The 26,561-nt window shown below is 32.7% G+C and overlaps 1 protein-coding gene across 6 annotated transcripts in view; it reads left to right on the top strand.

Annotated features, from left to right (window-relative positions):
• Window positions 1-26,561, top strand: part of LOC143203554 (Krueppel-like factor 6) — a 696,440-nt gene that overhangs the window by 400,864 nt on the left and 269,015 nt on the right. For 2 of the 6 annotated variants that reach the window (XM_076415755.1, XM_076415758.1), the window contains exon 1: window positions 16,556-16,594. The exons of 3 other annotated variants lie outside the window; for them this stretch is intronic. The gene's annotated coding sequence lies outside the window, so the exon portion shown is untranslated. Of the gene's footprint in view, window positions 1-16,540; window positions 16,595-26,561 lie in introns of those variants that run through there. One more of the 6 variants, XM_076415760.1, reaches the window with a different exon arrangement.

Raw genomic sequence — 26,561 nt, 5'->3', positions numbered from 1 at the left:
AACTTTTAGAACTGATGGTGATATTGCTGCCCCATATGCCCATTGTCGATATTTGTTTTTTAGTGGTAATTTGATGTCAATGATAAACAACGGCCAGGAGTCCGAAAAAGTTCCAAAGATACTGAATTGCAAGACTTATTGGACCGAAACCCAGCTCAAACTCTCAAGGGAATTCCAGACAGCTTAGCAATTGATGAATCAATTATTTCCGAGTATTTACATGTAATGGGAGAGATCTGATAGGAGGGACAATGGGTACCATCACATATATTAACTGATCATGTCATCTCGAACCGTTCAACATCGCGGTTGCATTGCTTGTCAGACTGCCAGACAAACAAATAATATTTTTCTATGATATATTGTGACTTTTTATGATAAGTGGATCTACTACGACAATCTTAGGCACAAAAATAATGAGTTAGCCGTAGGAACACCTAATTTATATGGGGAAATTTATTTAAAGGGCAAAAAGACGAGTCCAAATTAATATTAATATAAATCAAGGCTAATAGAGTTCGTGTTGCGAATATAGGTACAAGGCGAGTAAAGTTTATTTGCAAAGCGAAGTGTTCATCGTAAACGAACTGGTTGCCGTGTAATTACAGTTTTCCGTCATTTTAGACGTTATGCAATGGAGAAGGCCAGCGTCGGTCCATTTAAATGCATAATCCCGAGCCCGTGGGGGACCCGAAACTTCGGCAACTGCTCGGAAGCCTGTCCGGTGGGAAGGTCTAGTTTAATACAGTCACCGACGTTACACTATCGTACAAAAGAACTGGGGAATCGAACAGTTATGTTTAATTAATTAATTTCGTCAGAATGCCATATACAGCCAATAACTAAAATTGATAAAATGTAATACTGTTTATAATTGTACATGTGGTAGTAAAATACATAAGTTAATAATTCTATGTTCAGCTGTGTATTTTTTTAGATCTATATTCGCCGATTTCTCTATTAATTGTGAGCCGATTTTCAAAATTTTTTTTTTATTCGACAGAGTGCACTTCCGAGGTGGTCCCATTGGAACCAAATCAGTATGTGATAGGGAAAGGGGAGAAATCGAGGGAAACGCTCAAATTTCAAAGGCACGTACAAAGTTTTCACATAATTTTTTATCTAAAATAATCAGATATTTGTATATAATATTATTGCTGAGCTGATGTGACGGAAAATCGGAAGCCGTTCGGTGCAAAAACCATTCTGTTTGCTTTTTAAGCACGAACTATACCATATAAGACCTTGTAGAAATATCGTGTGCAACTGCTTCTATGGTGTAATGATTAAAGCGTTTAGCTCCCAAACGGAGAATGCGGGTTCGATTCCTGGCGGGTGACTTTTTGTTGTTGTTTGGTTAAAACATTTGTCAAATCACCTAGACTAGGTAGCGGAACCCCGGGGCCTGAAGCGTTCCTTATTTTCAATCATCCTTTCTTTATTCTTAATTTTTCTCATAAGAGCTGAACCTTTACTTGGCCTACCCATTGTAATATTAAATAAAATAACTGCGAACTTTATTGAATAAATATCTAACACTAAAAAGAGGAAAATAAAATACTTTTAAGAAAAAAATTTACCTACTTCAAAAAATAATTGGGGAACTCACTAAAAATAATCAAAGTTTTAATACAAAAAGTACATTGTAAAATAAAATATGTACAAATGATCGTTGTAATAACTAAATAAAAATAAACAGAAACTTTAAGGAGTAGCTGTCTCTTTGCACAATGTTTGCAGGAATTGTGGTATCTAGAAGCTCAAAAAGATTTATTGTGAATTGAAATGACAAATCTGTAGTGTGCTAAAGTATATATATACATATATATATATATATATATATATATATATATATATATATATATATATATACTAGCGACCCGCCCCGGCTTCGCACGGGTGCAATGCTGATACTAAATTAAATACACTACAGAAAAAATATGAACGTTGTATATAAAAACATAGCGGCCCGCTCTGACTTTGCACGGGCATAAAATATATATGCCTATGTCACTCAATGAAAACATGATTAAAATCGATCCAGTATTTTTGGTTCATTCATTACTGCCCTTGGCCTGCACGCATTAAATTTGGAGTAAAACAATTCCTCTTCCCCTATACTTACTATGAAGATTTCCTGCTATCTTTGGAATATCTAAATTCATACAATTTTTATTACATTACACATTTTTAAACGCAAATTTTAAATTTGTAATGTCTCCGAAAATATTTGTTTAATTTACATGCTCTAAGGAACCATATTGATCTATATTAATTGCACACTGTATTTAAGGTACTTAATTCGATAAGGATTAATGCCGTATTGCTTAAAATAGCTTCGTAAATAAGCCATTTTCTCACGTAAAAAGTAAACAATAAAAATGGTTAATGCGGGTTATCCCTAAAAGATAAACATATACCATCGCGGACTTTTTTGTAGATCTTTTTATGGTGTACAATACTGTAGTACATTAATTTGATCTAACTCGTAGGGTTAGGCAGCGTTTTTGCTAATTGCTAAGTAAACCTAAAAAAATAGGTTAATTTACGACATCACGTTAGAAACCTCTAAAATTAGCAGTGTTGCCTTAGTATATTATGCATGTATTATACATATAAACCTTCCTCTTGAATCACTCTATCTATTAAAAAAAACCGCATCAAAATCCGTTGCGTAGTTTTAAAGAGTTGACAGAAAAGGCGACTTTGTTTTATACTATGTAGTGATATATATATATATATATATATATATATATATATATATATATATATACTTATATATATAAGAAAAGTAGACACTCTCTTTTGTCGGCGCAAGAATCCATGATGAGGATAATGTGTATTCATTCACTCAGTTACAAACTTTATATACATTGAATCATCTAGAGAGGCTTTCATCATACTCAAACCAGATTCCTTAGATAATTAATCTAATGTCCTTTATCAAAACGGATACAGCTTGATGGATATAGGCATATCCACTAAATGAGCAATAAGACTCATTGCTCACCTACTGCGTAAAAGGAAACAGGAAAAGGCAAAATCAAAGCTAGGGAAGGCTTCCTAGTCCCACATCTATAAGTGATTCGCTAAAAGTAATACGTGTGTAAAGTAGGAGTGTCAGTCAAGAACAACAGTAACAATGTGTGAGTTATTGGCACGTGGTTCAGTCAGCTTTTCAATACCGAACACTGGTTGGATACTAGCCACAACGTTCAATATGATAAAAATGTTCAGAAGCCAATAGTAAAGCGTGAGTAGTATAGAATAGTACTTGTTTAAATAATGTTAAATGATTAATGATCAACTGGTTAAATATTGAAAAAATATCAGTCCGTCACTTTGTAAACATAAAGAACATTATTTAAATAACAATGGGATGTATGAGATTAAAAAAATATCATCTCGATGTAGTTTTGTGTAATTTTTAATAACCCACTGGGCGAATATGTGGCAGGCAAATCCAAGGAAATTAATTCGGCCCAAGCGCCGGCGGCATCAACAGACTACGGAGTGGGCCAATTATGGATTTTCCACGGAATCCCGACACGGCTGATATGTTTATTTAACCGCGGTTAATTACAAGTAATCTTTATCCCTAATTTGGAGTCGGCGCGCGGGGTGCCGCCTTGGTCGTGTTCCCGTCCGATACCGCTTTTCACCTCCGCCCCCCTTGCCGCCAACACCGTCCCCCTCTCTCATCTAACTCGTTCGGTAGAAACCATTAAATAAACATGAGTGTTCCTAGTTTTAATTGGAGAGATGGATGATGAACGACCCCATGTAATCAGTATTTTAGTCCCTGTTTATATATATATATATATATATATATATATATATATATATATATATATATATATATATATATATATATATATATATAATCATCTAATCATCTATTCGTTAATGATTTAATCTGAATTGTAATATTGAGACGCTAATTTCATTATCAATCATTTTATTTTCTCTATATCAATTGTGCCACTTGGTGATATAGGTGTATTAAGCTTGGTTTCTGTTCGGGGTTTTTCTTCTTTTCTGCACTATATTCCTGATGCCTTCGTCCCAGGTTCGCTTAGAACATCTTCTGCTCTTTTTCCTTTTCGTTATTTTCTCCAGACTCCCTTAATCTGTTTTGCCTATTCAATAGGCTGTAAATCGCTTCACCAACTAAGTTGTCTCTTTTTTATACACTCCTATTCTTAAGATTCTTAATCCTGTCTATATTTGCTCCACTTCTCACTCTTTTCATCTATGAATTTGCCTATATATAATTTAATATACTTCATGTTTTTTTCAATGGTTCTTATTTTTTTTATTTCTTTTGGCCCTCCTGTGACGAAAATATTTATTTTGCTTTAATATTCACCCCATATTTCTATAGTACCGAGCTCCATTTGTTTATGGATATCAGTGATTACTTATCCAGTACATCTCATCTTTTTTCTTCATTTAAATTCATTTTTTTAATAATTTTATGTCGTAAGTGAAATTCTGGATTTTTAATCTAACATTTTTATTATTTCATACATATTATGAGCTAAAATGGGCTTGGACTTCTATCTTGTCTTAGCTCTGCTTGAAGCTACTGAGAGGCTCTGTAAATACATCAGTATGATAAGTTTTACAGCAGTAGGATGCTTTTAGAATTGTTCTTCTCATTTTATCGCTTACTCCTTTTTGTTTCAGTATAACCCATAACTATTTATCTCCCTACTCTGTCTAAATTATCTGTTAAAATTATCTTCCTTCTCTGTCAGATTATGAATGGTACCTAAATAGTTTTTTCACTGTTGTGCTTGTTAATTGTTTCACTTTTATTTAGATCAGATCATATTATGGATACAGAATATTTTGCTTTCAATAAGCAAACTTTAAACGAGCTTTTGAACTCTCTATCAAATTTTCTGGACCATTTTCTGTGTTTTTCAAATACTTTCGGAATATTAGACCTTTTTTCCTTAAAACCGAATTCCCATTACTTCTGATTAAATATTTTCTTTTTAATTTTAATTTTTTTGCTTGCTAGTACCTCTTAATTTAAATAACATTATTGAGCTGTACGTGGGTTGCGTGGGATGCATTTGCATTTCTTAATTTATTTAGAACTTGTGAGGAATCCAATAATTTCAAAAGATTCTTCATCGCGTATGTATCCATAAAATCTTGGAACAATTTGCGTACATTGAGATCCAGTGTTCTGACGACTTCTCTGGAAATTGGTTCTGGGGAACATTTACTATTGGGTGCACACAATTAGAAAATGTATCAATAGCTGAGCTGTAAGCGCCTCCACTCATATGAGATTCTCGATAATTATTCAGGGTCGTCAATTTATTAATGCCAATATTCAATTTCTTAAAGGCTTTTCTCGAACGAATCGGTCGACGCAAAAATGATTATAGATCTAATTAGAGTTTCCCGAAGCTCGGCGGGGCTTAAGGATTCGAACGTCGTCATCCAGAGACATTATTAAATCCACTTTGACAATTCCAGTATTATTGGGGCTCGCGTTTCATCAATGAACCGTCAACATCACCACGTTTCACCAGGTCCGTTTCATTAAAAATGAAATTATTTCATTCTTTCATTAATTTTTACTTATATCGGATGTTAGATGACTTTTTTTTTAATTTTTTGCGGAAATATCTACATTTTAAACGGATTCGGGACGAGCCGCCCAAACCTCCGTCCCCGTTTCTCGCGTATTCGACGACCGGGACGGGATGTTTCGGGTCCCCCTCGCGTCCCGGGAGACAGCTAGCGTCTCCTGCCCCTCCGCGCGCCCCTCGCTGTTCGCCGACTCTAATTTATTAATGGACTGAACGAGGGCTAAGTAAATTACAAGACGGATTTGCGATATTTTAATTAAGTCGAATATGGAATTTCAGCCCGTGTTCTGACGTGCTCTTAAAGCTGGCGACCGCACCGATCTGAAGCAGTTTAAATTTAAGTACTACCAGATTCTTAATGGTAAAAACACGGGTGTTCTTCAATGTTTTGGTGAAAAATAACATATTCTAATAAGATAAACATTTACATATGAATTTTATTGGGTATTTAAATGTTAGAAACAAACTATCTCAGATATTTATCCGAAGTTTTGTTTTTTTTTTCATAATATTGTAGGTGGTAGATGGTGGGTTTAATTTTTGTTATTGTAATTTATGTTTTATAACAAATTATGATGGTGAAGTGTGCATAAAAATATGCAGAGCGGAAGTATAACAATGGTTAACCCCAAAACTTCGATGATGAAGATCTAAAAGCAATTTTATTAAAGATAATTCAGTTGTACGTACTAAATGAAAACTTCGTACAGGAAGGTGTTTGTATGCCAGTTGTCACAATTTTTGTGATTAGCAGTTTAGATTTTACCTTGATATTTGAAGTTACAGCTATTAGATCGTAATCTCTTACGGAATCATACTTATAGGATATGTATAGAATAGGTAGTAATATGGAAAATTTTTCACAATAATTCCATGGAATGCACTGTGAGCTCCATTTCATAATTTCTACACAAAGTTCTTTAACTTTCCAAATCAAACGATAATATAGTCCAATTAGTAAGAAAAATCTTTAAACAAATTGAGCAATATTGGAAAGTTGTAAGGCTATTTACCTTCGGACCTTTTCATATTTACGAAAAAGTTGGTTACAGTGATAGGATTTATGACAATAAATATACAGAATCACTGATTTATTAAAATTAAATTAAAATCTGATGTAGCATATCCAAGGAGAAAACGTGAACAAGAAGGGGCAAAAACGGTCAGAAAATTGTTGTACAATAATCCTATCATATCTTATATTATATGTATCTACGTTAAACTTTCTTCAAAATCAAGTTCATATTATGAATAATATCTCCTCCATATACACTTAATCAATCACAAGATCACAAAGTGTGTAAATTTGTGGACACATGTATGCGCACGATCTGACGTCAGAATGAAGGATACATTACGCCACAACATCTCCGGATTTGGTGCATGCGCATATACAGCTTTATTTGCTTATTTTTTATCGTGATTATTATATTTAATGTCGAATATAATAACCAGGTAAATAGGAACAGGTTCAGGAAGTAAATAAAAATGGTAAAATTTTGGAATAACACATTTTATTTGAAAAGGTATAGAATAAAATGAAATAATAAAAATATAATTTATATATGTCCAGATATTCCATTTTTATAAAAACATATTAGACATCATTATTTTTTTATAAATAAATATACACATATTTGATAAATAATTGATTTAATGTTGAAACTATATATAAGGAGGGAAATAAAGAATAAGTTTTCTTTTGAAATAACACATTTTATTTAAAAAATTATCGAATACAATGAAATAATAAAAATAATTTCTATATGCCTTTCTATTTTTATAAAATCATCATATTTAAATAAATTTATATATTTGAATAATTAACAAGAAATCATAAATAAGTCCAAAACCGTTTAGATCAACTACAGCCAATATAGTTAAAACCAAACGAAAAAACCACCGCTATATATGAAAGCAGTAAAAAGACATCTCAGTCAATACATGATTATATTTACTAAACAATAATTTATTTACCTATATTCTTATATAATAATGCGTTGTATTTTCCTTGTTATTAGATCATTCGGCTATAGTAGTTTTATGTTTTGTTTATTTAGCCCAGGTCTACTTTTGTTAGCAAATTTAATTATTTCAAAGTATCACTGTATACTACTCTTACATGTTAGCAAAATGCTGTATAATTTCTTCTCCGATTCTCTGAATTTCACATTCTTCGAATTTTATGCTCAACAAATTCTAGCTATTCTAGAATCTCGATGCAAGACTTGTGAACATACAAAGAAGAAAAGAAAAGAACTGGAATTGAAATATAGGAAAATGTAGTGGCTAATTGGAAGAAAATTACAATTATCAATACATAATAAATTGCTATTATATAAGCAAACATTGAAACAGTCAAGAAATCAAGGGAATTGCAAGGGGGCATGAGGAAAGACTCCATTCTCATACTAATATTGAAATATTGCAACTTTTGGATACCATCAGAACAGGACACAGACTCAAAAGAATCAAACCATCTGATCTTGTGTAGTGTTATACAGTGAGGTGTATATATTAAAAAATTCAGCAGTGACATGTATAAACATTATTTCACCAGAGACTGAGTTAGGGCCGATGGGTCCTCCTAGTTATATACCTAGATTTAAGTTATCCATAAAGACAAATTGTAGGTTAGACGGAAACGACTAGTAACAATATATTAATTAAATAATAAAAAAAATTAAACTAATGTATGCTACACCACCAAGAATAACAAAACAGTTTAATTTAAATATTCTAGATTTGTTGTTTTGATTGATCGAACGTACCGATTGACTCGAAAAGAATGGATCGCTGTTACGAAAGGAGGGCAATATAATTTCACATAGTTTTTTTTTGTATGGTTTACTCTATGCTTGAGAGTGCACATGCGCCAAATCCAGAGATGTTGTGGAACAATGTATCCTCCAGAAGAAGGAATTAAAATGGTTTTATATATCACAATATGTCACAGTAAAGCATCTAAATACAGTTGCATCAATTATAAAATGTATAGATTATCTGCGATGTGTTGTTAAATTATTTTTCTTATTTCAGTTCATATAAAATCGGAGTATTTCGGAGGAACAGTATTAATCACAATGAAAAGGATGCCAATGATGAATGATATTTTAACATTACAGAACGCAGTATTTTCTTCAATTTAAGCCATATAGAAAGCATAATATACATTCGCTGAACCATATTATTCAAAGAGTTACGGTTAAATTTGCTATAGAATCAACAGGTTATCAAATAACCGTTATTGATCCAGTCCCGAAGAAAAATTACGTCCGAAATTTGTGGAGATGAGAAACGACTGGGACCTTGAACAACCATTACTGCTCGTGTCTCATAAATATTCATTCCTGTTTGTGAAGGTATTTTTCCTGTAAAATGCATAGCGCGAACGCATAGCTCGTTTATCTGTATTAAGCGATTATGAGTTAATATGTGTCAGGATGTATTTAGCGCGCCATACTTGACCTACAAAACAACGTCTCTAATGAATACTGCGCGTTTTTTCTGCGTTCTTTATCTCGTTCTCCTGAGAGCTGCAGATGCACCGGGCTCTCTTATTTAACTTAGTTTTTATTATGCTCGCTGGAATATATCTATCTTCATGAATGGTATAAGATTCTATACAAATAACTATATATGGTGGTAAAGGAATGCCGTATGAGAATATAGCCTCACATATCCTTTATTAATTGGAATTTATTAAAAGATGCATTTTTACTGTATAGCAAATATTTATGGAAGAACATGGACTGGTGACTGAACTGTGATATATATCACTACATAGTATAAAACAAAGTCGCCTTTTCTGTCCCTATATCCCTATGTGCGCTTAAATCTTTAAAACTACGCAACGGATTTTGATGCGGTTTTTTTCAATAGATAGAGTGATTCAAGAGGAAGGTTTATATGGATAATACATGCATAATATACTAAGGCAACATTGCTAATTTTAGAGGTTTCTAACGTGATGTCGTAAATTAACCTATTTTTTAGGCTTATTTAGCAATTAGCAAAAACGCTGCCTAACCCTACGAGTTAGATCAAATTAATGTACTACAGTATTGTACTCCATAAAAAGGTCTACAAAAAAGTCCGCGATGGTATATGTTTATCTTTTTCCCATATGGATAACCCACATTAACCATTTTTATTGTTTACTTTTTACGTTAGAAAATGGCTTATTTACGAAGCTATTTTAAGCAATACGGCATTAATCCTTATCGAATTAAGTACCTTAAATACAGTATGCAATTAATATAGATCAATATGGTTCCGTACAGCATGTAAATTAAACAAATATTTTCGGAGATATTACAAATTTAAAATTTGCGTTTAAAAATGTGTAATGTAATAAAAATTGTATGAATTTAGATATTCCAAAGATAGCAGGAAATCTTCATAGTAAGTATAGGGGAAGAGGAATTGTTTTACTCCAAATTTAATGCGTGCAGGCCAAGGGCAGTAATGAATGAACCAAAAATACTGGATCGATTTTAATCATGTTTTCATTGAGTGATATATATATATATATATATATATATATATATATATATATATATATCATTAATATGATATAGGACTTAAATCCATATGTTTTTTAGTTAGCCCTAACCCTCAAAAGATGCATGTGTAAATTTGACAGCTGTCGGATCATTAGTTGGTGAATAATAGCATTTTGAGTGAAGCAACTTGTGTTATTGTGAAAAAAATGGATAAAAAGTAATTTTGCGTATTGATAAAATATTGCTTTTTGAAGGGAAAACATACAGTTGGAGCAAAAACTTGGCTTGATGCCTTGTTTCCGGACACTGTCCCAGGAAAATCAACCATCAAGGGTTGGTATGCTAAGTTTAGACGTGGTGAAATGAGTACAGTGAACGCAGTGGACGCCCAAAAGAGGTTGTTACCGACGACAATATTTAAAAAATCCATAAAATGATTTTGATTGACCGTAAATTGAAATTGAATGAAATAGCAGACACTCTAAAGATATCAACCGAACGTGTGCATCATATCATTCACGAATATTTGGTTATGAGAAATCTCTGTGGAAAGTGGGTACCGCGTGAGCGCACTCTTAACCAAAAACAACGACGAGTTGATGATTCTGAGCAGAGTTTGAAGATGATCAAGTGTAATAAACCCGAGATTTTGCGTCGATATGCGTCAATGGATGAAATATGGCTTCATAATTTTAATCCAAAGTCCAGTCGATAGTCATCCGAGTAGGCTGCCCACGATGAATCCGCTCCAAAGCGTGGGAAAAGGTTTGGCGTCTGTATTTTGGGATGCACATGGAATAGTTTTCATTAACTACCTTGAAAAAGGAAGGACCATTAACTGCGACTATTACATAGCTTTATTGGACCATTTGAAAGACGAAATCGCCGGAAAACGGCCGCATTTAATGGAAAAGAAAGTGCTGCTACTCCAAGACAATGCACCGTGTCACAAGTCAGTGAAAACGATGTCAAAAGTCTATGAATTGGGCTTCGAATTGTTTCCTCATTCACCGGATTCTCCAGATCTGGCCTCCAGCGGCTATTTCCTGTTCCCAGATCTCAAAAGAATGCTCGCTGGGAGGAAATTTTCGTCGAATGAAGAGGTGATCGCCGAAACTGAGGCCAATTTTGAAGGAAAAGACTGATCGTACTACAAAAATTGTATCGAAAAGTTGGAGGGTCGTTATAACCAGTATATCACCCTTGAAGGGAGTTATGTTGAATAAAAAAAAATGCCAAAAAATTGTTTTACTATGGTAGGTGGGGGTTTTCTCAATTGACCGGTTAACTCTGAAATAAACGATAAAAAACCTAAATGAAATTGAGGGACGCTACAAAGTTCAAACGTTGGAATGTGGAAATGATGGTTGGAAAACGATAAGTGACGTCAATGTTTCGTAACGCTTCTATTGATGTTTGACTTAACATGGTGAATATTGAAATTTTTTGTTCTTTTTTTTTATTTTGGATTACTAGTTTTGTAATTCTTTGTTATAGTCATCCAGCTAATTACACAAAGATATTTTTGACAATACAGCATCTGATACGAGTATATAATAATCTCTGTATCGAAAACGAACAATATATCGAGGAACAAATTCGTGCCTTGGATAGCGAGTTCGCCTCCCCTCTCATCGCACCAGCCGAAATCAGATTTGGGGACGAGAACCGCCGCGTGCTGACTCCCATCTAAAATCGCGACTTTATTCGCCGAATTAGTCTAACAAAAGCGATTATGACGCTCCCCCCGCGGCCCCGCCGAATGTTAAATCAACTCAGCCGCGACATTTTCGCCTTAATATTCTCGCACTTAAACCAATTAGGACCGCCCTTACGGGCGTGCGGGATGTGTCGTCGCCGTCCTTTGTCTCCGCGGTTGACGCTGCCGAAATATTTTCCTAAAATATTAGATTAGGCGCGGACTCGAACATAACGGGGGGCCCGATTCGTTCGTTCGTGCCTTCGTTGGAGAAACGACGTTAAATGTACCGTGTTCAGGTTTTATTATTGTTCTTCTGGGTCAAAAAATTATGTTATAACTGAGAGACCAGGCTACGATTTAATAACAGGAGAATTACTGCAAAAACTACAACTCACCAACTTGATCAATACAGCATTTAGATTAAAACATGTCCCAGGGATTTGGAAGATGGCGGAAATTATTATTCCAAAACCTGGGAACTTACCAAACGAAATAAAATCCTATAGACCTATATCATTACTGCCAGTAATATCTAAGGTTTTTGAAAAACTCCTGTTGAAAGTAATAAAACCGATCATAGAGAGAGAAAACCTAATACCAACTCACCAGTTTGGGTTTATTAATAAACACTCAACAATTGAACAGGTCCACAGAATAACAGATGTTATTGAAAAAGCCTACGAAAGTCAAAACGTATGCTGAGCTATATTCCTAGATGTAGCACAAGCCTTCTATAAGGTTTGGCATGAAGGCCTTGTTCATAAACTACAGAAAATGCTACCAAAACAACACACCGAACTATTAAAATCATACATTACAACCAGAATGTTTAGAGTCAAACAAGAAGAAGCTTACTCTACAATAAAAAGAGCTAAAGCAGGTGTACCACAAGGAAGTGTACTGGGACCAATGCTTTATCTACTTTACACTTGTGATATACCACAAATGGAAAATATCACGATGGCTATATTTGCTGATGATACTGTGATTATAGTAGTCGGAGACAATAGTGAAGAAGCCTCACGAAAATTACAACAGGCAAGTGACAATATAAATGATTGGACACAAGCTTGGAAAATAAGAATTAATGAAAGTAAATCTGTACATGTGCAGTTCACCAATAAACAGACCATACAAGCGCCAATAACATTAAATACCACTATTATTCCATATAGCAACAACGCTAAAGATCTAGGAATGAATCTCGATGCAAAACTTCGCTGGAAGGAACATATAAATAAGAAAGGAAAAGAACTGGAACTGAAATATAGAAAAACGTACTGGCTTATTGGAGGAAAATCACAATTATCAGTACATAATAAATTGCTATTATATAAGCAAATATTGAAACCTATATGGACATATGGAGTTCCCCCAATTATGGGGATGTTCTGCAAAGAGTAACATTAATAAAATACAAATTTTTCAGAACAAAGTCCTGAGAGGTATTGTGGGTGCATCCAAATACTATAGGACTGATTACCTACATCGAGACCTTCAGATACCCACCGTTAGGCAAGAAATCAAGAGAATTGCATGGGGGCATTAGGAAAGACTCCATTCTCATACTAATATTAAAATATTGCAACTTTTGGATACCACCAGAACAAGACACAGACTCAAAAGAATCAAACCATCTAATCTTTTGTAGTGTTGTTTAGTCAGATGCATATATTAAAAAATTCAACAGTGGCATGTATAAACATTATTTCACCAGAGACTAAGTTAGGGCCGATGGGTCCTTCTATTTATATACCTAGATTTAACTTAGCATAAAGACAAATTGTAGGTTAGACGGAAACGACTAGTAACAATATATTAATTAAATAAGAAATAACTGAGAGAATGACCTACAGGGAAACACAACAGCGTTTCTGCTAGTTTTCTACATTTTTGTGTTCTTTTTTTCAACTAGAGGTTTATTTGGACTGGACCTACAGTTTAACGTGGGCTCCAAACCACGATCCGCAGCATTAAGCCTACCGACTGGCGAGTGGCCAACTTTAGAAATCATCCCAGAAAACATCCGGTCTTACCCCGCCTGATTACTGGCGTGACTGAGATCATTTTCCTTGTCGGATTTAACACTCCTGCCTAGGACAATCACAAATTTTAAGCAATCACAAACATAAATTTACGACCATGCCCCAGCATGATTCGAACCCGCAGCTATTGCAACAGTAGGAGGACCGTCCTATCGCCTTTACCACTGCGCCGCCAAGCCGGCTTTTTGTGTTCTGATTACCATCTCCTGTTGGTGTGTCGATACAAAGCTCGTCAGGAAGCTGGTTTAAAGCATCTCACGAAATATTTAATTACTCAGTTTATCTGAGTAGATTTCAGATCAGCTTCGACTCAATATGCAACTTTTTATGGTTGATACTTAAAGTTATTATAAATTTGGCCATTTCTTATATTATTTTATTAAATCTCGCTCTCTAAATGTTACTTTATTTCGGCCTTTTACAATTTAATATGATGGATTAGGCCTAAATATGTATGCCACTTCTTCCAATAGATGGAGTTTACTTGACATTACCCAAGAAACACAGATAATAGCGATACCACTAGAGTAGTGTTTCGAATTCTTTTTGTTTCCGGAAATTAAGAAAATTAGTAACAAATTGCTCTGTAATTTGCAATATTATTGTAACCAGTCGCGCTTGATGAATATACTTTATCAAAATGTGCTGCCGGATAATGCTTCGTTCGCTTTCTTTCTAGTGTTTGACGCGAAAGACGAATAAAAGGGAAATTTGGTGAGGTTTTTTAAATATCAGTGTTCATATTGGTGCTACAGAAGATTGCTTAATGAAGTGATTTTCTACATGCCATGTATATGTAATATATAGTATAGTATAAAACAAAGTCTCCTTTTCTGTCCCTATATCCCTATGTGCGCTTAAATCTTTAAAACTACGCAACGGATTTTGATGCGGTTTTTTTCAATAGATAGAGTGATTCAAGAGGAAGGTTTATATGTATAATACATGCATAATATACTAAGGCAACATTGCTAATTTTAGAGGTTTCTAACGTGATGTCGTAAATTAACCTATTTTTTAGGCTTATTTATCAATTAGCAAAAACGCTGCCTAACCCTACGAGTTAGATCAAATTAATGTACTACAGTATTGTACACCATAAAAAGGTCTACAAAAAAGTCCGCGATGGTATATGTTTATCTTTTAGGGATAACCCACATTAACCATTTTTATTGTTTACTTTTTACGTGAGAAAATGGCTTATTTACGAAGCTATTTTAAGCAATACGGCATTAATCCTTATCGAATTAAGTACCTTAAATACAGTGTGCAATTAATATAGATCAATATGGTTCCTTACAGCATGTAAATTAAACAAATATTTTCGGAGATATTACAAATTTAAAATTTGCGTTTAAAAATGTGTAATGTAATAAAAATTGTATGAATTTAGATATTCCAAAGATAGCAGGAAATCTTCATAGTAAGTATAGGGGAAGAGGAATTGTTTTACTCCAAATTTAATGCGTGCAGGCCAAGGGCAGTAATGAATGAACCAAAAATACTGGATCGATTTTAATCATGTTTTCATTGAGTGACATAGGCATATATATTTTATGCCCGTGCAAAGTCGGAGCGGGCCGCTATGTTTTTATATACAACGTTCATATTTTTTCTGTAGTTTATTGTTAGTAGTTTATTGTTAGTACTTATTGCCAATAGGGCAGATTGTGGACTCACGAAGAGTAATTAAAAAAAAAATTGGTGTGGAGCTATTAACTAGCCATAAAACTGTATTGAGTCAAACTTTATTATTCTCCCGGCGGAATCAATTTGACTGTTCTTCAATCCTCAGCATTATAATTCTACCCGATAAATGACGAAATGTAATCAATAACATTGGGGTATGTTTAGTTTAAAAATTCAACTATTGGAGAAAATCTATATATACCAAGAAAAATTGACGCATATATTCATTACGTAATGTCAATTTTTCAGTCATCTGATTAAGTGAAATACATTGTATATTATATATATATATATATATATATATATATATATATATATATATATATATATATATATATATATATATATATATATATATATATATATATATCGGTACTTTTTTACGATGTTTTTAATTATAATATATAACTCTGACTGAGCTTAAAGCTACAAAGATCTCAAATTACCTGTTCATAAAACATTATTTGCTAGAATTTTCATTATTCCTTTTTAATTAACTGATAAAATCTTCTAAAGGTGTTGCTGTGTTAGAAGTGGTTATTTTGATATAGTTAACAAGAATATTCATGGTCATACTCATTTTTAGGACATTTATAACAATATTCATATCAAAGCTTGTAATTTTTATTACTTTACGTAATAGTATACAAATATTTAAATAATAATACAAAATATTTAAATAAAGATGAATTTGGTTATTAACGTTTGTTACGTTTATTTTTTTTTATAAAACTCATTTAAAACATTTAATATAAACATGTTTATAGTCCGTAAAATATCCATAAAATAATATATTTATTATCGTAAATAGTTGAACATTAAAATCAAAACTTTTCGTCGATATATCGTAAACAAATGCAGGCACATCGTATATCAGTTCGGCTTAACCGCAATATAAAAAAAAATTAACAAAAACGTCGGCTTATCAGCGCAGCGTGATGGTGCCAGCAATTGTTTTATTCCTTTTAGTATCTTCAGTCATTTGGTCTGAAGTACTGCAATAAGTAGTGTGGTGAATTTATAGTAACGTGGTCGATATTAGTAAGTATTTTTTAGAATAATTTTCATTTAAATGAAGAAACTAGTCATTAGTGGTATAACTAAATGATGATTAAATATAAACATCTCAATTCCTTTTTTTAATAAACTGAACGACTAGTTTATTTTTATATATAAGAGCACATATTTTATATCAAAGAGATTATCAACATATATCTTATATTACTTTAAGTAATATTATTTACAGCGTTTTTAATAGTACATTAGTGCAGCTTATGTATAGGTATATTAGAATAGGTTATTCTACTATTTTAATTATATTTATTGAAATAAGGTCGGCATTAAAAAAATAGGAATATTTCAATTATTTAATATTGATTTTCCAGAGATCTTTTATGACATTAAACTCCTTTGAATTATATCAATTGTCAATTTACTGATTTTTTTACATACTTAATAATTTAATTAATAATATTAATTAACAATTAATAGTAATTTTCACAGTGGTAGAACAAAACATTTAATAATACAATTAGAGTAAATGTTACGGTTTATTTATCTGTATATATATATATATATATATATATATATATATATATATATATATATATATGTATATGTATATATATATATATATATATATATATATATATGTATATATATATATATATATATATATATATATATATATATATGTATATGTATATATATATATATATATATATATATATATATATATATATATATATATATATATATATCTTTCTTTTAAATGAAAGAAATATTTTTCCTTGCAAGGTGTATACAAGTCTTCGTTAAATATCTTATTTGTTTTTAACATTTTTTTCATTTTTGTGATGCAAAAGTAAGTCTTCTTTTAAGACTATACTAGATTTTATTTTTATCTTTATACAAATGGAACTGATTCCTTGCTAGACCAAATGGTATCAGTCAGAAATAGAACAAATATTAACTATAACGAGCTATTTTACATGACAGTTTGGTTAGGTTTAAGTGTCCATTTTCTCGTCTTGGAAATGGGTCTCAAAAACTGTTTTCAATCTACTAATTCTTCATCAACATGTAGTTGTTTTCCTATTTTTACGTCCTGATCTTAATATTCCAAGTATTTCTTCTTTGTAAATCTAATATAGTTTCATTAAAGTACTTTTTAATAATTCGTTTAGGTTGCTTGAATACAAGAAAAAAGCCTAAATGTTACGGACATGGAAATCTGAAAGGGTACGAAAGCATATAAAAAACAATTCCAGTCTAGCCAATTTCGACCTCCTTATCCGAGGAAAAGCTTTCAGCCTGCACAAAAGCCCCCTATCCGAGCACGACCGACTGTTCGTTGTCGACCATCACGGTTCACTCGTCCCATTCGGACCTAGCCTCCACCTTGTCCAGTGGGAGTTTTATCTTTCGGCCAACAGACGTCGCTGCCTACAAAACTCAGTTTCGACTCTGATTCATTCTTGTTCAATATTTTACTCCACAGTTATTATGGTGATTGTCGATGCCCTTAAGGGTTTGTCAAGAAATTTACTCTTGTTTTCGTTTTATATAAGAACTAAAATTACTTTACTATTTTTTTCTTATCTATTGCTATTATCTCATACCATTAGTCCAATTTTTTCAATTTTACAATGTTTACTAGTTAATTGTTGATAGAGTTTTTGAGATAATTTATGAATAAAAATACTTTTTATATGAAAGGTTAAATGTTAAAATTATATCGAATGTTGTAGTTCTAGGGTGGGTGAATCAGTAAATGGGTAAATAGATGAAATAATGCAGCTTATTACTATTTTTTTAATAGCTCTTGCATTTTTTATTTATAATAATATACCAGTAATATACAGTAATATGCAGAAATATACGAGCTATACGTCAATAGTAGGCCAGTAAATAAAATGAATAATTTTAATTGGTATTAGTTTTGTTTTATTAATATTAACTCAACATAATTAATGTTTTAATCTAAGTAGTTGCTCGTATTACGTATTTCAATATAATACTTATAAATTAATAGTTAACTTGAAAAATAATATATGAACTAATTGTCACATAATCACGTAATTATTTAGTAGTTTTGTGGTTTAGGGAGACTTATATCAGAGGTATATGCTTGTCGGCAGACTTACGATATATTCTGACTAGTTTAATATCTTGTAAATGTAGATTTTTCTTGTCCTGAATTTGTTTCCTATTTCTTATTATATTTAAGCGGTTTCAGTTATTAGCTAGATTTTTCTTCTTTTTTTTTTCTTGGTGTTTTCTTCATTGATTTTCCTAAAGATCAGTGATGGAAGGCTTGTACATGAATATATACCAAAGGGGATATGGATATGGAGATACTTCCACATATTGTTCTACTGTAAGGTTACTAGTACAGTTTCTCTCTTTCACATTTATCTATTTTATTTCATAAATAAAATTTGAACCTTTCTAGATCACCACCGTCCTTCCTCCACCACTACACTTGGAGAGCGTACTTAAATCGCAATAAGACAGTTTATGTTGCAAAGTTCTGGAAATATTAACAGATTCAGTATTAGATGCAGCTGTTTTAAGTATCAACAGTAGAAAGATTTCCCGATTCTTTTCAATAACAAATTTTTGACACTCAATAATTACTTCTTGCCGCACTAGAAGCCTTTTTCTTGTCATCGCTTTTACTAATTATATAATGAACATTTCTTTTTGTGTTGTCATTATAGTGGAAGGTTCCTGTTTCCTTTACGGCGGGTTTTTATTGATAATTGATTGATTTTGTTAAGGGTATAATATATATTTTCGCCACGTTTTCTTTTTTTCTTAATTTAGCTCCTTTGCTTATTTAGTCTTATGTAGCTTTTGCAACGTCTTCTGTATGTTTGTAAAACGTCTTTTTGAAATACAATGTAGAATTACTGGAATACATTGAATAATTAATTAAAATATTTTTATTAATTAACATGAGGGTGTGGGAATATAAAACAATAACTGAGAAGTTTATTAAATAATTCGTCTGTCATTACCGACTAGAAAAACAGCCGAAATAGTAATTACTATTTTTGGTCGCTAGTTTTTTTCTTATTATCGACTAGTTCGACTGTTTCGCGACTATGGGGTGTTTCTACTATTTTCAGTCGATAGTTCCCAGCGCTAGTTATGTGTTTGTTTGTATTATTTCAGACTTTAAGCCATCCAACTAACGTTCAGTGAAATTTATGTATTTGAAACAAAGCTTTCCCTTACTTTGATGTAAAATGTGACGAACAGAAACCCTTGAGGTATATCAGCTGTTTTTCAGAACTTGAGTGTGTTTGTCATTGAAACAGTCAAACTTTTCGGTTGAACGTACATCTAATTTTTTGGAAGCGCCATCTGTAGATCAAATATTTAAGTTCTCCGTCAGCTTTTATATATTTCTTTAATTTTACTTGTGTTTTTGCTATTTCGATATTGTGATAAAGACAAAACTGTACGACGACCGACACAGAGGGTTATTAAATTCCCGCACGAGCGTAAACTTTAATTTAGCGACGGGAACGGTTTCCAGTTGATTCTGGTCTCTGTTGGCAGACGGCGCCACCGTCGACGCGATCTTTTCTCTATTTACCCGACAATAAGCTCGTATTACGTAACGGTCTTTTTCCATGACGCCGATATTGCCTGTAAGACGACTCTCCTCCTCCCTCGGAGGAGCTCCGGGTGTCGGAGCTCTGAAAAGGATGAAAATGGAAGACCGCCGTAGGGAGGAGGGGGTGGCGGAGGCGGCGGCGGCGGCAGCGGTGGAACGCCCGTGGGAGATGGGGGAGCGTCAAGTTTTGCGACTAATTGAAGTTCATAAGGGGGGTGCCGTTAAACGTATTGTTCGTACAAAGGATTACAGATAAGAAAATAATAATATATTTACTTTCTCCGCGAACAACAAAGGATTTCGGGTTATTGTTTGAATATATTCCGTCGCTAATTTTACGCCGCCGAGCATGGGCTCGAAATTTCTTTCATTAATAACAAATTATTCGTTTGCGATTATTCTTTGTATTAAATGTTGATGCGAAGGAATGAGATTGAGGCTTTTGTTCCTTCCATACTGTATCTCCTTCTTTCAGTGTTTATCTCTAAGAAGATTTAAGGTGTTATTGTAATTTATTATTTCCCTATTAGCTCCTCATTGCCGTCTTCATTCATTTAATTCCACCATGTAATATTACTTGTGTGTTATCTTTTATACTTCGTTACAGTGCTAAATCACTCATTAGCAAGGTATCGCATTTCTACCACATTGAAATTGTTTGCATCTTAATTTGATTTGAGTTTCACTGAATACCTTTGAGATTCGTATCTTATATACCAAAAAAGTTTGGATCCCGAATTTTTATTATTTTTTAAGCCACTTAATAATTAATAATAATATTTTGATATTGATATTTGGTCGTAGGCACAATGGAAATATAATAATATATATGTCTGACAACAGTAAAAATTATTTTAATATTGTTCGTACTTCTCACCTGTGCGTTTGTATTGGTTCTTTTTAGTTTTTTTAATTATACTCTTCCATTTATTTGTGTTATTTCTTTCTTGAGTTTATTTTTATGATTTTTCTTTCACTATCTGGACTGGTAGTGTTCTCTTTGGTCTGTCACTTCATTCGCTATATCTTTTGTCTTTTTTTATAATAGCGTGCCTTTTAACCAATTTTTTATTATTTTTGTGTTTCGTTTTTATGGCTTTATTTTCTTTTGTTTTTGTAAAAATGGTTTTTATATTCAGGTCTTCTTTAGTCTCATCTTCCCTATATTCTTATTCTTTTTTTCTGGCCTCATATTTTCAAACAATGAATGCTAAAAAATGCGCTGGAAAAAATATATTGAGGAAAATTTTTGCAGGAACTGAATCGTTCTTTTATTCCTAAAGATATAGTTTTAATGATTCTTTATACGATAAATATTTTTCCCATAATTTTTATCGTTGTCTTAAAAAAATTTATTTTGCCAAAAATTATAATCAACCACTCCTATAATATCTAAGTCATATTTCTCATATTTACTTGAGACCAATAAACATAGAAGGAGGAATGCGCTGGTTACAAAACTCATCTTTCCTGCAGAATATTTCTGTGTGTTCATCAACTTTTTAGATCCAAGGCAAATCACTTTTAGGGCTATATTATCTGCTAAACGCTCGAATATTGCATATACCAAACAAATATGCTGTCCTTTTGATTTATTTACGTGAAATAATCAAAGAAATAATCAAGGCACACTAAAGTTGGGACATGTTCATTTCATACGATTACTAAAAATGCTCGTATCTTAAGTTTAAATATAACAAGCTGAATTGTTCAGCAAGTTAATTGATTACTGGAATTACGTATTTTAAAGGCACGTATCTTCTAGTTTAGTCGACTAAAATTGAGTATCATTCACCTTTACTTCGTGATATTTATATTTATGAGGGCTTAAACTTGATTTATATGAAGTTTGGGCAAAATGACCAAATTCTTGGGTGTGATTAAGAATTGACAGCTTAGATTTTTCTATCTTTTCTATACTGTATTTTGTACACTACGTCACTGTTTTCGCTCTATTTATCACTATGTTGCTTCTTATTACTCACTAAGCAAATATAGTTGCTCCTGGAGGGCAATGCGATGCTCATCATTGTGAATTTCATGGTGATTATTTCTATCTACGAACATAGTTCTTATACTTTATTACTGTGAATGTCCTTATCGAAAATTTCGTAGATATTTTTGTTTAGTTTTTTGTTCAGTTGATAAGAGAGTTAATAATATATGATTATTTATGATTTATTACAATATTAATTATAATGATTCATAGAGGAGATTTAAAAAGGAAAAGACGAATAAAGGACACTAAATACAGCAGAGAATAATAAAACGACAACGTGTTAGGACAGTAAACTTTCAATAACTTTTTCTTATCAACATTTTCCTTTTTTTCGGTATTCGTAATTACCGATTCTCGTCATATTCCAGGAACAAACGACCATATCTCCCCCTTTTCCTCCTCCTCCTCCTCCTTCTTCTCCTCCTCCTCTAAATCTACCTACTTTCAGTCATCAACTTCTTTTTCTGGGCCCGAATTCCTCCTCGCTTCCGTTGTCTCGATCGAGCTTGGGGCCCGGGGGCAGAAAAAAAAACAAAATCAAGATTGATAAGGGACGGACAATTAAGAAATCCGATTTTTTCCTTGCGACCCCCTCGAAGAAATCGCCGTGGCCGAAATTGCATTAGTGCTGTTTTCTGCTTCGTACGGTAAATAAAGTTTGCTCAAAAAATAACTAAAAATCAGATGAAAACGTGCCGTAAATAATTTAGCGTCGGATTCGATCGCCGAATGCTACCCATATATCAATTTGGGATTCGGGTTGGGACAAATTATATTATACCCAGCGGTGCGCTGAGATGGAGAAAAAAATATCTATTTTGCAAAAATTGAGACAAAAAATATTGACGAAATATTGACTAAAATGTTATGTATTAGTAATGTTATGTAATGTTATTAAAACATTATGGTACATCTAATGCATATGTTATCGAAGAACTTGAAACTACAATTAATTATACAGCTACAATAATTTATAGGTTAGAGTTGTTTTATTATATATACATTGAACTTTTTTCCACACTAGTATAGGTCGTTTTTTTATGTAATGGTATCCCCGAAGGCCTAATCCACCTTATTAACAATCGTATATCCTATTAAAGTTACTATGATATTACTATATTTCTTCTCACTTTGTCCTTGATAGAACTACATTAAAATTACTGCATTCTCTTCTCATACATTTTAACCAAATGTTCATGTATATTCTGAACAATAACACACATGCTCATAAAACTTTCTCTATAATACAGTTCCTTAAAACTAAGGTTTATTAATTGTATACTGACCTTGAGTGGTTTTCTCTTTCATCTTTCATCTTGGTAATCGTCAGCATTGAACCATAAACATTCATAAGGTTTTATTCAATCACTGTCACTTTCAAAAACTTTCATATACTCAATAACTAAGCTGTTTATTTCAGATCTATCAAAAAATTGTTCAAGACTCTACCATTATAGATATATATATGTATATATATATATATATATATATATATATATATATATATATATATATATGTATATACATATATATATATATATATATATATATATATATATATATATATATATATATATATATATATATATATATATATATATAACAGTTTTTGACACATATTAATTTAAAATTCACTGCTTATCAGCTTAGTGCCATATTAATTCTCCAAATATCTATTGTTCACTTTTTTCTCCTGTCACTTGTCGCGTTTGCTTTAAAGAATGTCGAATATATTTTGCGACAGTATTGTAATATAAAGTGGTCAGGTATAAGTACAAAGTATAAAAATATTAAATAATATATAATTAGCAAGACAAACGACACATTATATAGTGTATAATTTAAAACTGACATAAAATCTATCTAACAAACACAATGAGTATTTATATTGAACTGTTGAATGATGATTTTGGACTTTTAAGTTATATTGGGATCGATTCGCGAGCTAGACATAATAGTCATATACTTTGTACAAGCTCGTGTCGTTTGATTCGCTTTGATTAATCTTCTAATCGTCTTCTTTCATATTTTACAGCGATAGTTGAATGCATTCGTGGATACATTAGATTTCGAGGTCATCGTGCAATCCTTCGTTGTTTAAACAGCGAAAGGTATTACTAATTAATCGAATAAGCTTGTTTTGGCAGCGTTGGTTTGGTTCTTGTTTTGGTCATTTTTTAGTCAATTTAATGTGTACAAACAACCTTATATTTGCATCCTGTAAATCCGAGTAGGCTTTACTATTGATCGAGAAATCAATCTAATCGTAGGTCAAGTTATCTTAGCTGTAGGGATGTAAGAAAATAAAATAGACGGTTTTTGTTGTTATATCATAAATTTATTAAAAACACACTTTAGGCCCGGAATTTTGTACCAGCCCTCAAACTTAAAAACAACGACTTTGATGGTCTAGTTGCATGTAGCCGATTTTCGGTTTGAGTATTGAGCCCCTGCCTTGAAAAAGTTGTTCAAAAGGTACCCTCGGCCGCCCTTCGAGGATGTCTATTTGAAAGAAGTTATGGACGCTGTTTTTTTTTCTTTCAGGTGTGTATGAGTGGTCTTTCCTGAAGTCCAATTCACTTTTATATTAATCCTTTGAAGATGTAGATGAAATTGAGGCAGCTGCAGATTTATATTCTGAAATACATTTTCTAATTGTTGACATTGTTCATGTCTCTTGTTTTTGAAACGAGGACTTAACGATATTGAAATTGCCAACAACATATTATATTCAAGCTGACTTAAACGGTTTTCTGCGGTTTAGAGTGTAACATTTATCCTCAAATCACCAGCAATCCTTTATTCGTTGTCTTGATCAATTACATGACTATTTAAATGGTGATATAATACTCGGTAGATGCCTCTTGTCTTAGCTTCCAGTGATCTTATTATCATATCATATTTCGGGCGTTGATACGAGGGTCACTATTTATATTTCGGGAATTGGCAACGCTGTTGTCATGTGAGACCTTCTGATGGTTCCATCGTAAAGTTTGACATATTTGACGATATACGTACTCGGAACATGTTGTCGCACGCACGCTTTTTGTTTATTTTATATTTAGTTGAAAGTTTTCTTCTCGACAAGAAATGGAACTGAATCGTGAATATTTTCGTGCGATGATTTTTTACGATTTTCGACGCGGATTATCATAACAAGAGTGCATCAATCAACTTAATTTGACTTTTGGCGATGAAGCTCCATCAAAAGCCACCGTGTATCGCTGGTTTAGTAAATTCAATCGTCGTCGTAGTTCGCTGTCCGACGAGTTTAGCGAAGGTCATCCAAAATCGGCTGTGGTGCCAGAAAACATCGATGCTGTATGCGAAATAATTAAGCAAGATCGTCATGTCACCTATTGTGAGATTGAGGCATCCCTAAGCATTAGTTTCATCAGCATATATGCGATTTTACATGAACACTTGGCTGTGCGAAAGTTATGTTCGCGTTGGATACCACACAATTTGACAATCGCTCAAAAAGGGCTCGTGTGGTTTGGTGCAAAGAAGTCTATAACTCGACAGATTAAGAGGAGTAGAATGACTAATATTAACGGATGTTACATCAAATTTATCAATAACACTACATCAATATATGTAACATAATTCTTCACATTTTTTTGGTTCAATGAAATTCTCGAAATAATTCCTCGTGGTGTCGGATAAATTCTTTTGTTGGACGTTACGGGGCCTCGTCTTCATTAAGATTGATATCCGCTGCATCGTACGCCATATTGATTTGTGTTCTGCATTTTATTGCGCTTTTACGGCGTCTCAGCACGAGCGGAGGAAATCTTCCGCGGCCGTCTTGTTTGGGCCATAAAACTCTATCGATGGTTTCTATGTGTTCGTAGAAGAAAGGCAGCTCCTAACGGTTTGTCTTCTCGGTTAGTCTAACTGATAACCATGGATACGTTAAAATTGTTTTAGAGCTTTCTGTATCATGACAAACGACAACGTGTATATATATATATATATATATATATATATATATATATATATACGTATATATACCTACAGATTAAAGTAAGCTTCGAACTACGGTCATCAGTATTAAGCGTAGCAAATAGCCAGTGGCCAACTTAGAGACCGTCGCAGAAAACATCCGTTCTTCCCCAGCCTGGTTACCGGCGTAAGTGGGTTACTGTTATTTCCTTGTCAGATTTTCCACTATAAAAAAAGATTGAGATTAAGGATTTATAATTACAATCACACACATTTAATTTATTATATTTAATTTAGTTAAGTTATACTTGCCTTAATATAGAAGTTGTTCGAATGTGGGCTAAATACATCAGTATGTATTTCCCAAATTAAAATACAGCTAGACTACTTAAGCTGAAGTTAAGATTGATATTCTACGTCATTCTCCTTATATTTTC

The sequence above is a fragment of the Rhynchophorus ferrugineus genome, unplaced genomic scaffold (genome assembly GCF_030347505.1).
Source record: "Rhynchophorus ferrugineus isolate W39M unplaced genomic scaffold, kcgeb_rfMv2 rfM10, whole genome shotgun sequence".
Lineage (NCBI taxonomy): Eukaryota > Metazoa > Arthropoda > Insecta > Coleoptera > Curculionidae > Rhynchophorus > Rhynchophorus ferrugineus.
The sequence above is the reverse complement of the archived record's forward strand: the minus strand, read 5'-3'. Positions and strand labels throughout refer to the sequence as shown.